Source organism: Chiroxiphia lanceolata, chromosome Z (genome assembly GCF_009829145.1).
Source record: "Chiroxiphia lanceolata isolate bChiLan1 chromosome Z, bChiLan1.pri, whole genome shotgun sequence".
NCBI lineage: Eukaryota > Metazoa > Chordata > Aves > Passeriformes > Pipridae > Chiroxiphia > Chiroxiphia lanceolata.
Window position 1 is genome coordinate 60241179 of NC_045671.1, and position 19840 is coordinate 60261018.

Genomic DNA, 19840 nt, shown 5'->3' on the forward strand with positions numbered 1-19840 from the left:
TGAGGAAGAATGTGTGTTGGGAGCATATAAGAATAGTACTTCCACGCTTTTGGTCTGTTTTGGCATTTCTGTCAGTGCACAGCATGGTGCCTACTAGCTTAGCCATTCTTAGGAAAATTATGGGGATATTTTTAAGTAAAGATGTGTTGAAAGCAGTGCTGTTTGTGTATTGCCACTGTAAGACTTGCTATTTTGAAGCAATTTTCACCTGTTTGTCCCTTGCTATGTCTACACTGTATAAAATTACAAGAATCATAGGTTGGAAGAAACCCTTGAGTCCAACCCTCAACCCAGCACTGCCAAGTTCAGCACTAAACTGTGTCCTTAAGTGCCACATCTACACATCTTTTAAATACCTCCAGTGATGGTGATTCAACTGCTTTGCTAGACAGCCTGTTCCAATGTTTAACCACCCTTTCCATGAAGAATTTTTTCCTAATATCAAATGTGTACCTTCCCTCGTTCAGCTTGAGGCTGTTTCCCCTTGTCCTATCACTTGTTACTCAGGAGAAGAGACCTACTTCCACCTTGCCACAGCTTCCTTCCAGATAGCTGTAGAGAGCGATAAGGGCTCCCCTGAGCCTCCTTTTCTCCAGGCTAAACACCCCCAGCTCCCTCAGCTGCTCAGACTCGTGCCCATCTCCATTGCCCTTCTCTGGACATGCTCCAGCACCTCGATGTCTTTCTTGTAGTGAGGGGCCTCACAACAACTTGTGGCCTCATCAGTGCCGAGTACAGGGGGACGGTCCTGCTGGCCACACCATTGCTGATATAAGCCAGCATGCAGGTTTTGCTTGCATCACACAGGAGTAAAATTCTAATCAATTGACTGAATTGCTCTGGTTTGTAATGCTTAAGACACGTGCTACTCAGCTTGTCATTTGTGAGAACATGTAGCTTGATTTTTGAATTGATATATTTCAATGCTTTTCTGCTAATCTGTAAGTAGAGATAATCAACAAATCATACCATGCTAGAAACACATTATATGTCAAGTCATAAGAATAATTCTTTTTGTATAGGCCACAGAGAAAGGGATTTTTAGTTTTTACTTTGGAATCTGTATTGCTCTTCAGGGGTTATGGTTTAAATTTATGTCTTCATAACTGACAAATACCCTGTTTAGTATTAGCTGGACATTATTACTTGGTTGTTCAGCCTGGAGAAGAGAAGGCTCCAAGGAGACCTTATAGCACCTTCCAGTACCTTAAGGGGCTACAAAAGAGCTGGAGAGGGACATTTTACAAGGTCATATAGTGATAGGACAAGGGGGAATAGCTTTAAACTGAAAGAAGAGAGATTTAGATTGGATATTAGGAAGAAATTCTTCACTGTGAGGGTGGTGAGAAATTGGAACAGCTTGTCCAGAGAGGTTGTGGCTGCCCCATCCCTGGAAGTGCTCAAGACCTGGCTGGATGGGGCTCTGAGCAACCAGGGCTAGTGAAAGATGTCCCTGCCCATGACAGAGGAGTTGGAACTACATGGTCTTTAAGGTCCCTTCCAACCCCAACCATTCTGTGATTTATGATCATTAGTCCAGTAATATAATCTAAAAATTGTTAATTACTAGCAAATTTTTAAAATGGAAAACATTCCCAAAATGAAAGCATATCACTATTACATCTATGTAAATCTAGTGAATGTTGCTACAAGGAAGGCTTACTGTGTTAGTTACTCTTTAGAAACAAACCAGTTTATTAGGACATGCTGATATATTGCATGTAGTTCTGTCTAAATATCTACTGAAGTGCATCAATCCAAAAGACTTATCACCTCTATGCAGAATTTAACTTTTCATGGTGGTGAGCCTCTCTGCTGAACACTTACGTTGCCAGATAACTTGGACTTAGGTGTCCCAGCAGGAGAGTTCATGCATTTACAGCAACTTTGCATTTAGCCCTGTGTGTTTACACTACCCTGTTTTATTTCTCTTAATTTTAAAACAGTTTGGTACAGAGCCTGTGCTGAGTAACGCATTAGGAGTTAGTTTAGGATTTACTGGCTGGGAAGGAGGGCTGGGAGAGCAGGCCCTGTCTGAGATGCCACTAAGGCCTGTGCTAATGGGTAGTAGCCGTTTTGCCTCCTCAGCCCTGATACAAAGAGTTTTGTCTCCACTTCAATATAGATACCAATTTCCTGGACCGGATATTTTATTTTTTTTATTATTATTATTGTTGCTATTCAGAGGTGGGAATAAGTTTATTTTAGTGAAACATATTGACGTTAAATGCAGTGGTATTGCAGGCTGTGGTAAGGACAAGGAACTAAAGAGCATTCAGAACACAAAGAATGGTTTTATTTTTGTCATATTTTTAACTCATTCTTTTACTGTTCTTCTCTTTTCTTCCTATTTGGCCTTTTTTTTGTTGTGATGAGATGCACTGCTTCTGAGCTACTGACACAGAAAAATGTTGACAACACTGCGGAAATAATTGTGCACCCTGCAGGGGTGAAACAGGTTTTACATTGATTAAACAACTTACAGGTTAAACTTCCTTGAGACAAAGACACTGATACCTCCTTGCTTGTTGAGACCTCTGAAGTTACATTTTTTGTGAAGGGGATATATGCTTAAAGCAGCTTCTAATCATTCTGGGTTTCAACTGAAGCACTTCAACAAGGAAGATGAAAAATATTCTCGTAAAAAAATTCTAAAATTTTATTCCTATTTTTGTATCACTTACGCTGGAAACAAGATTCCAGCTGTCTGCGGTGTCTCTGTCCTGTTTGTTCAGTGCAGTGTAAAGATGCTTTCTGAAATGCAAGGCAACAGTGTGTTAGTTTTCCATATATACTTTACAACAGAAAGGAAGTAGTTTTGTGTATTTACTAAGTCCACAAAGAGCTGTCTTTTAACAACTGTTTTGTAACTGGTTAAAATTAACTTCTTTCCATTTTTACAAAACACTACTTTAAAAAAAGGAATATGATGCTAAAGCAAAATCCTTAAAGGAGGATTAATAAGAAGATAAAAACCTTTTGAGAAAAAAATGTGCCTCAGTTTTGTATCAGCTGCAAGGTGACAGTGGCAGGATATGACTGCTCTTGAAATAGCTTCCTCATGCATTGAAGTATAGAGTGGAAGGACTGTTATACTCTAAAATGCTGAGAAGCACGAAAAAGTAGACTAAACACTAATTTTACCTTCTGTGACTACAATGAAGCCAACTGGTATTTAATGCTTCAAAGTGATTTTGGGGAAGTTGACGAGAGACATACTAGACTGCTCTTATTTCTTGGCTGTGAGTGTAAAAGTAACTGTTGAGCCCTCAGTGAGGGCAGAACAAAAAGCTGTTGTTGGTTTGGTTTTAACTAACGTTGTCCTTGTGTTCCATTCTATCGCAAAGACTTCCTATGCAGGGCTAGCTCCGTGTATGGAAATATTGCAGTTTCTTTTTTACGTGAAGTAATTTAGCTTTAACAGTAATGTAAAAAAGGAATAACAAGCATATTTCTCTGCTCTTACTCTCCTTAGGCTCCAAATGCAGAATACATTAAAAATATGTTTTGGAGAACACCTGTCTGAGTCTGTATGTCTGTTTCCTCTAGGGTACTACAATACTGGTGGGTAAACTGCTTTTTCTGTTGAGTATGAGTAGCTAAATGTGACTGCTGCAGCTTTAGACTTTGATCTTCATGTCATTAAGAATTGTATCTTAAACAAAATGTCATGTTTCATGCTCTTTCTTTCTGTGAAATGGTGGTCCAGTCAAGCCTTTGAATTTTGGTAGTGGGTAATAATAAAGGAAAGGCTTAAACTGGATGATATAGTAGAGATTATTTTCACAGTTTCTAGAAAAAAGCAGTTAGTCATACTATTAACTCTATGGAAACAGTACTTTTAGCATAAAGTAGAAGAAGAAGTAAGCAACAGGCACTTTATCAAAAAGGTTGTACCAATTAATTTTCTTCTTAAAGTATCTCCCCTATTGCATGAACAATTCGAAAAATAGATGAATAAAATACTTCAAGAGTGAAAGAAGTATAGGGTCCTTATTAAAGGCAGCTAGGGAATTGAACACTTTGAAGAACATTATCATTACAAGTTCAAAATATCTTTAGAGTTAAGCACAGTAGTCACAGTCTATCTGATATGGCAGTGCACATTTCAGAGAGCTGAAATTTTAGATTAGGCCTAATCAGTAACAACAGCATCAGAAATGATGAGGTTCTGGAAGAGGAAAACTGATCCGAGCTTTCACAGTAAGATAATTGTCACACAGATGGCTTTAGTGATTTGAATGTATTCTCTTAATTAGGAAAGGGAAGAACTGGAAACGATCATTTACATCGTTATTCATCCCTCTGCAGTTGCAGATGCTGAAAGATGTCTGCTGTTACCTAAGCTGTGTAACTACGCAAAAATGCTTCTTGGCAGTAGCAAATGCTGGCTGTCAGTTGAAGACCCAAACTCACCATACCAAGTCATGCAGGACTAGGGCAAAAGAGATGAAGTGTGTGGTATGTTACTCTGGCAAAGGCAACCCATTTGTTTGTTTCCCACATAATGTCCAGAGGGCCAAATGCCATCCACAGTGAACAGCAGAAAGCCCTTCCCCTTCACGCTAAATCAAAGTCTTACCTTGCAGTTGATCTCTAGCATTCAGAAAAATTGAGGAGAGGCTATACTCAGGAATTAGGAACAGCAATATTGAATTATGCGTGCAGGAGAAAAAAATAATTGCTTTCTGGTCCCTTTAAGTGCTTGTTGAAAGCCAGGAGGTGTGAGGCAATGTAGATGATGAAAATGGCAACCATGTCTCCCATCAGATCATAAGACGTGTGGGTTCCTATCTGAAGTTCAAAAGATTGCTTCTTCTCCTGAAGATTTATTGTCATAAGTTCCTTGCCAAAATTTCTCTTTAGAAGGCATTTGGGACTCCAGTCCATCAATGATTAGGAACCTAATTCCCAATTCACAGCTTTGCTTGTTTATCTTCTCATAGTTTTAGCACTTGTCTGTCCTTCAGCCAGTTCCTTTTCTCAGCCTTCATGTGGTTAGGCTACACCAACCAGCCAAAAACCCCCCAAGATGTAAGGATGAGCAAAAAGCAGAATAATCCAGAGGTAAGCCAACAGAATATTTCCCTTCTCCCTTTTCTCCTCTCTTGGTTGTATGCTACCACAAATACCAGGATTCACTGATTCATTAAACGTATTTTGCTGCCGAACCGGCAATTTAAATTGCCAATTCTTTCCTTGTTACAACGGGAGGGATTTTTTGCAGTAAATAGTCAGTTGTTTTCAGATACTGTAGCTTGTGTCCTATTCTGATTTTTTAGGTCCCTAGATGTTATTTTCTTCTATTCACACACAGCATTATCTTAACTAGAATGTGAGGCAAAATGTTCAGTGAATGAGACAAACATGGATTATTTTTTATTTCCATCCCATAGTTTCAAAATAATGAACTTGCTTTTTCTTTTTTTTTTTTTTTTGCATGTGTGGCTACAAGGCTTGCACTGTACTTTTTTTTTGCCATCCTGTAACATAGAGTCCTAAGCTGACTGTGCTCTTTCTCTGTTTTTCTGGCTTTGCTGGTTGAGGGAAATACATTACCTGCTTTATCATTACGTCACCTACTCTGTGAGGGAGATGCCCAGTGTGTTGTACATGAGGAGTGCTCATGGCACTTCCAGTCCCACCTTGTGGTAACCCCAGGGCCAAACAGCAGATCTGTGAGAAGAGTGCTCTGTGCAGGGAACACTCACCCCAGCATTGTAGTTTAGATCAGGGGTGTGCTTTTCAAATCAGTCTCCAGATTGTCCTTACTCTGCTTGTTTGTGTTCATATCATTGAGGTCTCTTAGTCCCCAGACTGGATTCCTTTTGAATGCAACTGAGCTGAAAAATGTGCTCCAAAAGCTCACCTAACAGGCTTTGACCACTAATGGGTGTCCAGTTCATGGGAGAAGACTATTTGAAATAACCCCTTTATCTTCTCCCATTCCCTATTTCACCCCCTCAAAAGTGTCACAGACTTTTGATCCTTGACATCAGCTTCTCCATGTGACAGATCTGCTTCTTGCTAATACGAGGGTAGTGTACTTTTCAGTTTCTCTTCTGATATTAAACATTACAGAATCACTTAGGTTGGAAAAGACCTCTGAGATTGAGTCCAGCCTTTGAGCCAACACCACTTTGTCAGCTAGACCATGGCACTGAGTGCTACATCCAGTCTCTTCTTAAATACCTCCGGGGATGGTGACTTCACCACCTCCCTGGGCTGCCCATTCCAATGTCCAATCATTCTCTCTGTAACGAACTTCTTCCTAATGTTCAACCTAAACCTCCCCTGGCAGAGCTTAAGACCATGCCCTCTTGTATTGCTGGTTGCCTGGGAGAAGAGACCAATACCTTCCTGGCTACAGCCTCCTTTCAGGTGGTTGTAGAGAGTGACGAGGTCTCCCCTGAGCCTCCTCCAGGCTAAACAACCCCAGCTCCCTCAGCCGCTCCTAATAGGACTTGTGCTCCAATCGCTTCACCAGCCTCATTGCCCTTCTTTGGATATGCTCCAGCATCTACACTGTTTTTTCTTTTTCTTGTAGGTGGTTATTGCCTATCCGGGATAACATCCCATAATCTATGCTTTGAGCTGGAAAATGAAAATGTAGTTGATTGCTAAGATGGATCTACCACATCATTAACTGCTGGAAAATGAATCAGCTGTGCTGTATGTATTGCTGATGCTTCCTCCTGGCAGCATTACTGACCTTAGTACAAAATGCTGTTCATGTGTTGTAAAGAAATATTTACTCCATTATACAAATGCAGAAACTAAGGCACAGACTCAGTGACCTCTTAAAATGATCACAGGAAGTTTGGGCTGTGGCAAGGAGCAGGGTTCTTTAATTTTAAGACTCTTTGCTCCAGGTATGGTTTGACATTGGTGATTTCATACATGAAGAGTGTGCTATAAAACAAAACAAAACCACCAAGAATTTCTTAGAGAAATGAGACTAGTGTCATTGCACAGTCTTAATGTATGTGTCTATCCATCTTCTCAGTAATTTCTGAACATGTTGGGCCAGTTTAATAAACTCAACAGAAATAGAGCAGCATATGTGTGTCTCTAACTTCCTTGGGAACACCAGAATGAGCAGATGGCAGAGTCCATACTGACAGTTCCAGCTGAAGAAGAGGATTCAGCAGGAGCTTGACTCTTACTAGGCATGAGAGAATCCACACAGGGATTAAATTACTTAGGACCATGAAAAAGTCTTTGCTCACAACCTGGGCTTTACTGGAGAGCAGCAGATTGGGTCAGTGTTTTAGACATGTCGCACATTCATTACATCATATGTCATACAGTTCCTGTACCTCTTCATCAAGGTGGTAGCATCTGACTAATGGATGATCCTGGTTTGTGCAGTGTGATCTCCCTCATTAGGTCCTGAGTTGTTGCAGTTAGCTGTAATAGCACAGAATGTAAATGAGAATTGGCCAAGCTGCTCAAAAATTAGAAATTCTGGGACCTTTTCTGGCTGTATACTGTTGCACTGTACATGCCAAAATGGTCCACGGTTAATTCTGATGAGTAGGTATTGCCTGTTAAGAAGGTTGGGGGGAAGCATGACTCCCAGTTTGTCAGTAAGAGTTCTGACCTTGTTTGAGTCCTGATTTCTGTTGACCTCAGCACAAGGAATGAGCAAGACCAGACTCCATGATCACCGTTTTTCAAAACCCTTCGTTTCAGCTCTTAGAGGTAGAAATTGTTGTATTAAAAAGCTTAAAGTTATATGAAATCTGTAAAAGAAAACATGTCTCAGGTGAAGAACACTTCTGGGGGAAAAGGGATCTGACACTTCTGCCCAGTGAGGTCTGCTCTCTCTTGAGCCTCCAGCAGGAATTTTCTGAGATTCCCAATTCTGTCCATGCCTGGGCTTTATTTTCCAGCTCTCTTGAGTTCTCTTAGTGTAGCAGTGTTTCCTTGCCCTCATGCCCCTCTGACCACAGCGGTGCACTCTGCTTGGTCCCAGCTGCCCTTGCCCTGTGCTGCTGCTGAAAGACAGCTGCCAAACCAGTCATCCCCTCTTTGATTGCGATGCCTGTGGCAGTCCAGTGTTGGTGATGTGCAATGGCAGCTATTTAAAAATTTAAAAAAACCCTAAATGCTCAGATTTCCCTCCATCCTTTGTGACCCTTTTCTAGACATGCCGTTGTTTCTTCTCAAAATGTTCTCCACTTCCTGTCTTTACTGTTCCCAGTTGCTCCCTGGAGTTTCGTGTGTCCCACTCTTCCCCTGCTACCATTGTGGCTGACTCAACCCTGCGCTGAAATGGGAAATGCTTGGGGAGATTTGGCACTTCCTGTGCCTTAATCAGCTGTGCTGATTCTAAGCTGTGTCGATTTGGAAGGGGGAAGGCTGGAAGAAATGCAGGATTCAATTTGCTTGTCCTTTCTTCATCTGCCTGGTTCTTAAGCAAGGTGATAGTGCTTAGCCTCCTGTCATGATTTAACCTCAGACAGCCACCAAGCCCCAGGCAGCTGCTCTCACCCCCCCACCAGCAGGATCAGGGAGAGAATCGGAAGGATAAAAGCAAGAAAACTCGAGGGTTGAGATAAATGCAGTTTTATAGGGAAAACAAGAGCTGCATATGCAAGCAAAGCAAAACAAGAAATTAATTCACTGCTTCCAATGGGCAGGCAGGTGTTCAGCCTCTGCAGGAGAGCAGGGCCCTGTCACACATAATGGTGACTTGGGAAGACAAACACTGTAACTCCAAATATCCCCCTTCCTCCTTCTTCCCCTAGCTTTATATACAGACCATGATATCATAGGGTATGGAATATCCCTTTAGTCAGTTTGGGTCACCTGTTCCAGCTGTGTCTCCTCCCAGCTTCCTTGCCAGCAAGGCAGTATGTGTAAGGCCTGCTTAGCAATAACAAAAACGTCTCTACGTTATCAACCCCGTGTTCAGCACAAATCCAAAACACAGCCCTGTACTAGCCACTGTGAAGAAAATTAGCTCTCCCTCAACCAAAACCAGCACCCATCCTCGTTAATGTGAAGTGTGGGCTCTGTTAATTGCTCTGCACAGTGTGTTTTGTTTCCCATGAGGTTGCAGATGTACTCTGCAGGTATTGCTGGTGTAAGCTGTTAAAAATTCCAGAAGCTGATCGCATCTTCGAATCAGCAGTAATACACATGAAGAAGGTACTTAAAAACTTTTGTCCCTGTTTAAACAGCTGTTTTCTAACTTGCTGATTTTTGGCTCCTGAAAATCTGCCTTGAAAAAGTGTAATTTTCTCAGTATCTTGGCAGCTCCCGCTAGTTTGTCCACCAAGTTGCTGCTTTATGACTCCATTTTGCCCTTCTATGGTGTAGAAATATGTAGTAATATTAGGAATGTGACAGTTTGTGTGTTTCTTCTGAATATGTTTATTGACTCTGCAAAAGTGGAAAGTGCATAAAAATTGCCTCTTACAGTGTGTTCTGCCAGGCTCTGTCTTGCCATTCACAAGGCACAGGGTCATCTATCTCAGGATAAATTCTAGTAGGCTAAAATTTTTAATTGGGGATAACAAAAATATGTAAATTACTACTGTAGAAATATAGTTTAAGAACCTGAATTGAATATGGAACTATTTTTTAAAATCCAAAAAGGAGAAAATTAAAGGAACCTGGACATACTTCTAATAAGTTAAATGCCAAGCATGCTGATACTGGTGGGACTGAGAAGCAAGTAAATTCGCTTCTGACCCCGCTCCATCACTGATAGATAATTAGACCTTTATGTACTTAGAGCAAATAAGGCTAAGTGCACAGAGCTGGCCAAAGGCTTCATGGCAAAGTAGGCAAAAGAAACTGCAGCAGAAGAGGGAAGAAAGGCCAGAAAAGATCTTACAGAAGGAGGAAGATGTGATGGTCAGTTGGACGTTACCAGGCTATACGTGACCTCATGGTGCCACAGAAGGATGTCTTTCAACCTTTGCATTCAACAGCTTCTCATAGCAGTCTTTCCTGTCTATTTTGCATGTTGGGCAAAGGTTTGAGCTCATTCCTGTTGCAGCAAGTGTGAGGGATGAGGCTGAAGAGCGCACACTTAGCTCTTGATGTTGCAGCCAGCAGTGACGCAAGGGGGATAGCAATGGTTGCTGCTAGAAGTCCCTTTCTTCTGTCAGCTGAACACAGCAGCTGTCCCTCAGTTCTCCAGAACAGAGAAAACTGAAGGACTTGGTCTAGATAGCCCCCTTCTTTGAATTGCACTGTGATCTGGAGCTGAGTGAAATACCAGTCAAGGTATCTGAACACACTGCTCTGACTGAAAGTCGTCAAGCTTTCAAGCTTGGGCACAAGATTACCACCACAAGCTGGGACAGTGCCACTCTTTCCTAATAAATCCTCAAACCCTGTCTCATTTAGTCTTTGTGTGACATCAGTCTTACACTGGCAGAAAGCAGTCAAGAAGAAAAGTGAAAGAAGGCCATGCAGCTACTGCAAAGCCAAGCTGACTTATCAGGCAGTACTAAATTTTATTTGGATGGTGAGAGGATACTCACAGTCAGTGAGAAAATGAAGTATTGTTTCTGTACTAATGGCAGAAAGCAGTGCAAGGCAGTGACTAGAGACAGAACGGAGTTTGTGCTCACATATTGTGCCAGGTTTGAAAAGAAATCTGAAATATCACTTCAGTAATTTTAGCAAGGTTTGAACCCAGGAAAAGAAACATAAGCAGAAATGTATCTTTGTGTCTTTTCTTACCGGTTAAGATTTTATGTGTAGTCATAGAACCATTCTCTGACATGATGCTAAAAATTCCTGAAATCTCCACCATGACTGATGCAAAGTGACTGAAATGTCTTCTATAAAGGACTTCTCAGCACAAAACCCTCTACCTTCTAGGCTGAGTTTGTCTACATAGTCAACTGCTCAGCAATCTGCTCAGCTGTAAAAGCACTTTTGAAATGAGGAAGCACTCCATCAGATACAGAGACAGAAATGTTCTAAGCATTGTGTAACAGCATCAGAAATGTAAAAAGCCACTCAGTCCTCAATAAGTTATTTTTCAAAATAGAAATTTCAGAAGATGGGTAGAAACATACATATTTCCTTAATTCAGGAGATCTGTCTATTTATAGCTAAAACCACCCATTTGCTTTCTCTGTAAAAATTGGATACAGACCTCTAAAAGAAAAAGGTTAAGTGATGTTGTATAGATCTTTTATTATATGTTCCCTGGAAGATGGCTGAGGATGCTTCTTCCAAGAAGTGCTTGCTTTTATGCAAATCAGTGAAATAATTTGCTTTCATACAGAAGTGGGCTTTTTAATTAATCAAGGATATTAGAAATACTTACAAATCAAAAAACTTCATGGAATTTTTAGTCTGTCTCCAGCCTGAGTGTTTGAACCATGCACACTGCTGAAAGGAGTCTTGGAACTCCTGGAATAGCACCTGGGGTTGAGCACATGTGTGTGATGAACTGTGTAAAAGAGGCTCAGGCATTCCACTTCTGTTAACCAGACAGAGCCCAGCAAGAGTGCCTGTATTACATTAAAATATGCATGTATAGCTCATGGTATAAATATGCATGTGCATTTGTAGCAAAACACTAGGCATGTTCACAGGCATGCATGTACTTATAGACAGAGAGCTGTGAACCTTCCTTAATCATTAACTGTGCTTTTAACATGTCTCTTTTCATTTGCCCAACGTATCAAAGGCAAAGTGGAGTGACTTAAAGTGACTGAGGCAAGTGCAGAGATACCAGATAGCTAAATTGAGGCATTAAGAAAACCAGAAGTGTTAACAATCATTGTTTTATGGCTTTTGTGGCTGTTTGATACTGTCCTTGGGAAAAAAGTGCAGTTGGACCAAGGTATGTGCTAAGCAGAACAGTGATTTTCACAGGCATAGCTATATTTTGTTTATCCAATGGCATATGATGCAACTGCAGATACAGATAAGGAGACACTATTTTTTCTGGTTTGCCATGGTTAGAAAAATATGTGACAACCTAGCGCAGAAGAGAAAGGAAACACCCAAACGCCCTTATTTCCTTTTGCACTGTGAGCAGTTTACTATCGATTGCAGGCCACCACATATACTTTTGCCTTGCTGCCCTGCTGAGGTATCTCTTGGATTAAATCTGGCAGATATTCAGCCTCTCCATTGAGGCTGCTCATTGAATGGAAAGAGGAAGAAGAGTGTTTTCCAGTATTCATAAAGATATGATGTTTTTGAGAGGAACACCTACAGACTCAAGTTTTTCTGTAGGATTTTTTTTCTTAAAATCTTCTGCCAGTTGGATTTTTTCTTTCTCTAAATGAAATTACTGTGTGTAAAAGAGAGCTGTAACAAAACGACTGTGTTTTGCTGCAAAAAGATCATACTATCTGCAAAGTCAAAATGCCATTTTCTTGATTAGCTCACTTGTAAAACTACTTAACCGAGAACTTGCCTGATTCTACACAGAAATGAAGACTAGCAATATCTTTATCTTACCTCCAGTGTCAGAGAGGTCAAAGCACAGCAATTCTTCATCATGCTCAGTGAAATGCTGCAGTAGGGAGAGCATGGTGTAGTTGGCATGTACCTCAGTATGTAATTGCTATTACCAAAACATATCCCTACCTGTGGTTTGTGCTGCAGAACATGTATTGGGAAGAGGCACCTCTGAAATAGTGCAAATTGCAAGTGTGAGTTATCAACAGCAGGAATGAATGGAGGCAGCAGGTTGCAGAACTACCAAGTATCCCCTTTGCGTACTCCTTAACTTCTCACCTGTGTTTTTGAAAATTAAATAAAGACATCATTGTTTGTGGCTGTGATGCTAGCATTCAGGATGGAACTGGTGGTGGAAATCTGTTTGCAGTCAGCCTGAAGCTTTGGCATTTGGAATTGTTTTCCAGCCATCTCTTCAGGATGACAGTGATACACAGCATTATTAGCATGCAAATACCAGCTAAAGCTCTTAGGAAAGACAAAGAAATGTCAAGATTATTAATAGTGGTGCACTGGCTCCCAAAACTTAGTGAAGCTTTGGAGGGTGCCACCACATTCCTTGTTTTTCCTGATTCCTACTGCCTCCCACCTGGTGCTGTGAGAATGCCCAGATGCAGCTGCCCCAGGAATCCACACTTGTCTCACACACAACTCCTCTACAATGCTCCTGCAGACTTCCTTTAGCTTACATTATTAAAGATGAGCTGTGAGGGTAACACCTCCTTTGGAAGGGTACCTGTGCTGCTTTCTTCTTTCCTTTTGGTACAGAAGTCACTAGTTCACTGGTGGCAATGTGTTCTTCCAGCTAAAATAACCATTTTTCTGCCCTTTGTGGTCAAGAGTCTTCTCTGGGAGGAGATCTACGTTGCATTAAGAGCTTGACACAGGGAAGTTTTCATCATCAAAACATGTCATGCAAATGAAGCGCTACAATGACAGGCTGCTGGGACTCTCCTTGTCCTCCAGGAACTCAAGGTATTTCTTAGCGTTTCAAGGTACTATGGAATCAAATTTGCTAGATTTTGCTAACTACAATACAGACAGCATTGAAGACTGTAAGGACTTCACCTGACTGCAGAAGGGCAGAGGAGGAGAGAGATACAGTGGCTCGACAGCAGGGAATCCTTCTGCCTTCCAGCAGTGGGATTAAGGCTTCATAAATCGGGGAGGGACCCTTGTGCCAGCAGTCTGGCACAGGTCCCCTGCAAAGTTAAGAAATTTCTCAAGTCAAAAAGGATGGAAGCAGATGACTTTTTTTATTTTTTTATTTTTTGATTATATTGCACCTTGTGTATGAGGAATCAAAGTGGAGACAGTAGTAGTGTCACCATGGATATAGGAAACTGGGGAAATGCTTCTACAGGAGCCTTACTGTAAGAGACTCACGGAGTCCTCAGCCCCAAAGGGCGTTCTTGTAAAGTGTGCAGGGGTGAGGCCCTGTGATTGCTTTGTCCTCTCTTGTTCCTGGGAGGATTTTACAGCTGCAAGGTTTGGAGTCATTGGTGTTCTCGTTTCTTATCAAGCAACAATATGCTGAAATAGGATTAAACTGTTCCTGCGGAGATAGAAGTTCACTGTGTATGCAGCTGTGCAAAGTGAAATTTTGCCAGGCATATTAATCCCTTTAATATTATAAAAGATTGTCACAGAGTACAGAGAACTTATGATTAGGCTAACTATAGTCGTGCTTTTCAGCCAATTTTCATCCTTGTTATGCTGTTGGAAACTTAAAAATCAGAGTGTCTTTGAAACAGTGTATTTTATAGTATCACAGCCCATCAAACCAGATTGATACCTAAGCATGTGCTCATGCTCAACCTCTTCCTCTGAGTAGCTTCACTGCTGTCAAGGAGACTGGAAATGTACTTTATGTGTGACTGTCAGCCAAATGTTAAGCATACATAAGACACTGAATGTTTTCTAGCTGTTGGTGCCATTAGTTAGTCTTTCACAGAATAATCTAGGCTGGATGGGACCTCATGATGTCTCTTGTCCAACTTCCATCTGAAAGCATGGCCAGCTATGAAGCCAGGTCAGGTTCCCTCAGCACTTTTTCCAGTTGGGTATTGAAAATCTTGATCATAAATGTTTCTTACAGAATCATCTAGCCTCTCTGCTGCATATTTTGAGAAAAAACTTCTCATTTGTGCTCTTCAGAGTAAAACTGTTATGCAAGAGTCAGACCAATGTATGGAGTCTTTCTGCTTTTTTTCCTGGCTGGCTCAATGCACCAGCCTCTGGAGAGTAAGCTCCATGAACACATTATCTGTAAGTTGTAAGCATTGTTTGAGATAGAATAGAATCATAGAATATAATTGGTTGAGTTGGAAGGGACCTTAAAGATCATCTAGTTCCAAACCCCCTTGTCATGGGCGGGGATGCCACCCCCTAGACCAGGTTGTCCAGGGCCACATTATCTGTTTGGATTTGTGGTTTTCTTCCCCTAATATTAATTTAATGGGTCACCAAACTGCAGGTTTCCTTCCTCAGCATTTTCTGATTGTCCATATTGGTCTCATTTCTCTTTTATGCTTACTTGTCACTGACTATTCTTCAGCCACCCAATGTACTCGAAGTACCACTTGCCCTCACCCCTCTGACTCTACGCTTCTTCCAGCATCATCTAATCCCTCTCTCTGAACAGCTTTTTCTAAATAATTCTTCTATGTGGATAGACAAGGGTGTATATAATTATGGAGAAGAGTAAAGTTAATGGGAAAATATAATGACAAAGTCAAACAATTAAAAATTCAGTATGGACTGCCAGCAATCTCATTCTGTATTCCCACATGGCTGATCAAGCTGCTGATAATTATATGATCAAGTTATTTATTCACAAATCCCTTCCTCGTTCCTTGGACAGGATGTGATTCTGGGTGTGTCAGGAAGCTGCTGTTGCAGGAGCTGAGATATTTGTAGCAAAAGGGCCCGACAATTGCAGGAAAAGCAAAAGGATAGTCTTGTGGTTGAGGTGACTGACTGCTGCCCAGGCCAGTGGGATGACACATGACTCAGTTACATGAGTTTGGTGATGCAAAGCAAGTGATTTCTGCCTAAATTCTTACAGGCAGTTATACTTCCCTGGGCACTTCACACTTCCCAGGTGCTTACCTACTTGATACCTGATGTTGGAAACCCGTCTTATCTTTACAGATGGAGCTGAAGTAAATGGGAAAGACTTGCTTTAAACATACAAAGAAATATGTTTTCTGTATTCTGTAAAAATTTTCTGTATTCTTAAAAAATTGGCTCCTTCACATTTCAAATAGGACATAAAAAGCCTAGAAGAAAGGGTGTCACAGCTTGTTTAAGACAACTCTAGGAATGTTTCTCAAGCTCTAAAATTAGAAGAAAGCCACCATCAGATATGATAGGCATGCTAATCTCTATTCATTTTTATTTTGTTAGGCTTGAGGCTTTTTATATTTTGTGGGTGACAGGCTGAAGCGAGAAGGATAAGGTGTGGGCATGGATATCAGTGACTCTTAAGTTCCCATTCTTTTGTTGACATTCACTATGTTGTTACAGATACTTGAAGCCTTATTACATAAATTTATTACTCAACTAGTATTTACTGAGACTTCAGCTAATTTTGGAGTTGAGTGTAAGGAGAAACAAGCCAGTATACCTGGACCCTTCTTCTACCAGAGCTTGCACTGGCTGCCATGCCCTTCCAACCTGCCCACACAATCTTTGAGTTCATCACTTAACCCCCAGCCACAAAATACGAGGCATGACCTTTCCAGGGCAGAGCCCTCCCACTGCATGAGCGAGACTTCAGTAATCAGCCCTGTTGTGGCTGTGTGGGGTGATCTGATGACACAGGACAACTTGACTTCCAGCTGGTGGGAAACCCTCTCCCTCAGATACTGCCCTGTGTCCTTGTTCATATGCAACTGAATGATGTATTTTATAGAAAATGTGCCATTTACGTTCAGCTTCCACCAACGATGGAGAAATACGAAATAAACATATAAACTGCCATGTGTCTGGGAAAGAGTAGGTCTTTACTGACTCTTGCTCCTGCAGTCAGTCTGACGACTTGCACACTGAAGTGTGATTTAACCAGCTCTTGTGTGAGATGAGTCAGAGAGGATTGCACACGTTGCACAACTTCTTTATAAAAAGTGTTAACGAGCCTTAGTACGACATCAAGCCTGTCATTTCAAGACAGAAATTTCAAGCATGCAAGTAACAGGTGTCCCTGCAAAATGCTGGACCCTTCAGAAAAGGCTGCTCTTTAAATATACGAGTGATTGCATTTGTTTTGGTGACAGGTCACTAAGCAACGTGCACTGCACCAAGAAAATACAGTCTCAGCAGTGCTTCTCAGTACAGTCATCATCTTTGGCATTGAATCACTATACCATGAATTAGCACTGACAGTGGCTCTAGGGCTTTGTCCACAGGAAAATACTGGGGCCAGATATACAGCTACACCAGTGGTTTCAGATATGAATTAAAATGCAGTATGCAGGTTTAGAGTTGTGTGTTTTAAATCTTATACAGTATTGTCAGTTTTGCTAGTTAGCATGAAAATGGGTTAGTAGTTACCAAAGTCCATAATCAAATGTGGTAGTTTGAGAGAAAAATTACTCTGACCTGAACACTGCCAAAGAGTGAATTTTTGTTGCAAAAATTGGAGGCAACTAAATTGGCTGAAAGAGTGTTGGAGAGCAGAAAAAGGAACAAGATGTTTTAGAGATTAGGTGTGTGTGAAATATGACAGTGCACACCTCTATGACTGAAACCAAAACAAACTAGGTGGCCTCACCCAGTTGTTCCTCAGTGAGCTCAACGTCAGGACTTCTCATACCTAACCATTGCAGTCAGTCACATGAAATTTAGTTTAGTAAAGCAAACAGGTGGGTCATTTGTCATTGAGAATATATTTTTCAACTTCTTGTGGAGCATTATATGACATGTCCCCTAAAATATATATCTCCATAGCCTCTGCCCAAGACATTAGGGAGGTCTGTCTGTAGGCACAGGACATAGAGGATGTACTTACAGCTTTGCCTGTATCTTACAAACACCTTCTTGATCAGTGAAACTTTTAGCTAGCTAATCAACAGCACAGCTCAGTCCAGACTACAGGAGGAGACACAGGCATACTCTCCTGCCCTTTGCTGTCCATAGAGGAGCCACTTTCTTGGGAAACCAGTGGCTGCGGGGTGCTCTGGCATGCTGTAACCCAGACTAGGACATGCCCTTAATTTTCTTAATAAAAACTTGTTAATGCTTCTAGCAAGCAAAGTAGCTGAGAAGCGTGAGGTCTGCATAATAGAAATTTCTAGCTTTCCTTTGCTGATGGGAGTGTGCTACCTCAGGGTATGATCTGCCTTGAGGCTATATGAGAAACAGAAGGGAGTGAACCATAACATTGAAAATTATCCTAGGAAACCAGGTGACAAAGCCTTACAGAGCCACTAAATAGCACTTACGTAGTAAAATGAATTGGCACGAGTGGGATATCTGGGTGTTGGGACTAATTGTACACCCGGTCACGGCCCCGTGGTTTTCTTTTGTAACAGAAGGAGTGGTCTTTATGTAATCCTTCATGCTGAATTTACTGCTCCACTTCCTCTATGTCACAACCTCAGTGTTGCCATAGCATTTTAGCATGTCTGCATTTGTTAAATGTAACTTACTTGAGCATGGAGACATTTGAATGGGAAGGATTTACTTGATGCTCCCCCTGGACAACGGCAGGACATGTGCCCCCAGTGAAGTGTGTGACTGATGTGAAATGAGTACGATGCTAATCTTGGCCAAAAGCTTGTGAGGAAGCAATGCCTGTTTCGTTTCCAAGGAACACTGGATTCAAAGAAGGTTACAATCGGATATTAAATGGAACCGACACAACAGTTCTATAAGAAAACTCCATAATGACCAAATTGTTAGACACCTGCCTGTCTTACATTCACGGCATTTCAGTAGTGTTTTAATACCAGTTCCAAAAATGTATTTCTTGCTGCTCACCCCATCTTCTAGCAGCACAGTCACAACTTGATGAGAGGGACTAATATTTGTGGGATGGTATAAGGGATCAAAGATTTATATAAACTTCTTCTGACAGTGCAGCTGCTTGATTATGTCACCTGCCTCTCCCTCCTACCATGATTATGTTTATACCAGCTCTCTGGTTTATGTGTCTATACATTTCTTAGTACCAAATATCATAATACTGCCAGCAGCCCACTTGACTCTAATCTCTGTGGGTTGTGTTGCAGTTCATTTGTCTGGTCATGACTGAATCGATGCTCATAATGTCCTCAGGAGAAAAATACTGCAACCAACTGCAACAAATATAGAAGTCAGAGAGGTCGTTTCCTCTGTTCCCTTTTCTTTTCCACTTCTCTCTGCCTTTTTCAAATTTCCATAGTTTTAAAAGCCTTTGGGAACAAGGACTCACCATGACTAGGGAAAAAGCAAACATTGCTTTTGCTCTGGGACAGGCATATGCTACTTGTGGCATGACACGTACAGGGGATTTATCTCCCAGGCCGTCTGTCACTATAGACTGCTGGCGAGCAGCAGCAGTGACTGAAGTGACTTGATGGAAAGTCTGGATGCCTCCTGCCTGCCACCTGCTCAACAGACAGGTCTGGTGGACCAGCCTGCTCAGCTGGGGCTATTTTGAGGGGAGTTTTTTATTTTGGAGAGATGTGAATGAAACGAAGTGCTGGTGTGCTCCTCTGGCACCTGATCTGCAGTGGGAGATGCCAAGTGGCTGCAGGATCACCACCAGTGAGTGCCCACTGGTGCCTGCTGAAGTAGCTGGTGAGGTGTAAGGGCTTCTCCACTACTCTTGCAAATTCACTTCTGAGGAGTCCAATAAATTTTCCTAAAGAAGTATTCTAGGGACTTACTTAATTTCTTGTTTAATTGGATAAAATATTGCATTGTAAAAACCTTTCCTGAAGCATTTCTTAAAGTTTAGGCAGGGTGTGATCTTGTAGAAACTAAAGGTTTTACTTTTCAGGCTGAAATTTCCCCTTCTGTCCTGACATGGAAATGAGTGGTGCAGATCTGTTTTAACCTGGAGGAAGGTGGCCTCGGTAGCAGAAATCTTGGGATTAGACCAGACACAGAAAACAACTGATGTATGAAAGGAGATGAAATATTGCCAAGACTAGTTGTTAGACTTCTACCAACAAAGCTTCTGAATACAGCTACAGTGTGATACAACAGCTCAGCACACAGAACTAGCAAGTATGGCACTACTTTGTCCACTTTTAGAAATTAACATGGTTAAAAATCAAGTCCCTCCCAAAGGGACTGTTAGTTGCATTTTTTTTTCCTATTTAACACCAACTGACTGTAGACCAAAAACATTGCCTAAAATAAATTAAGCAACTGTGTTTAGGGGCTTCAGAATGAACAAATTAAA

At 41.4% G+C, this 19840-nt stretch overlaps 1 long non-coding RNA gene across 1 annotated transcript; it reads left to right on the plus strand.

Annotated features, from left to right (window-relative positions):
• The first annotated feature begins 1423 nt into the window (after nt 1-1423).
• On the plus strand, nt 1424-7057 carry LOC116781023. The gene is made up of 2 exons (XR_004354747.1): nt 1424-5067; nt 6548-7057. It is a non-coding gene; the product is annotated as an uncharacterized LOC116781023 (long non-coding RNA).
• Nucleotides 7058-19840: the final 12783 nt, after the last annotated feature.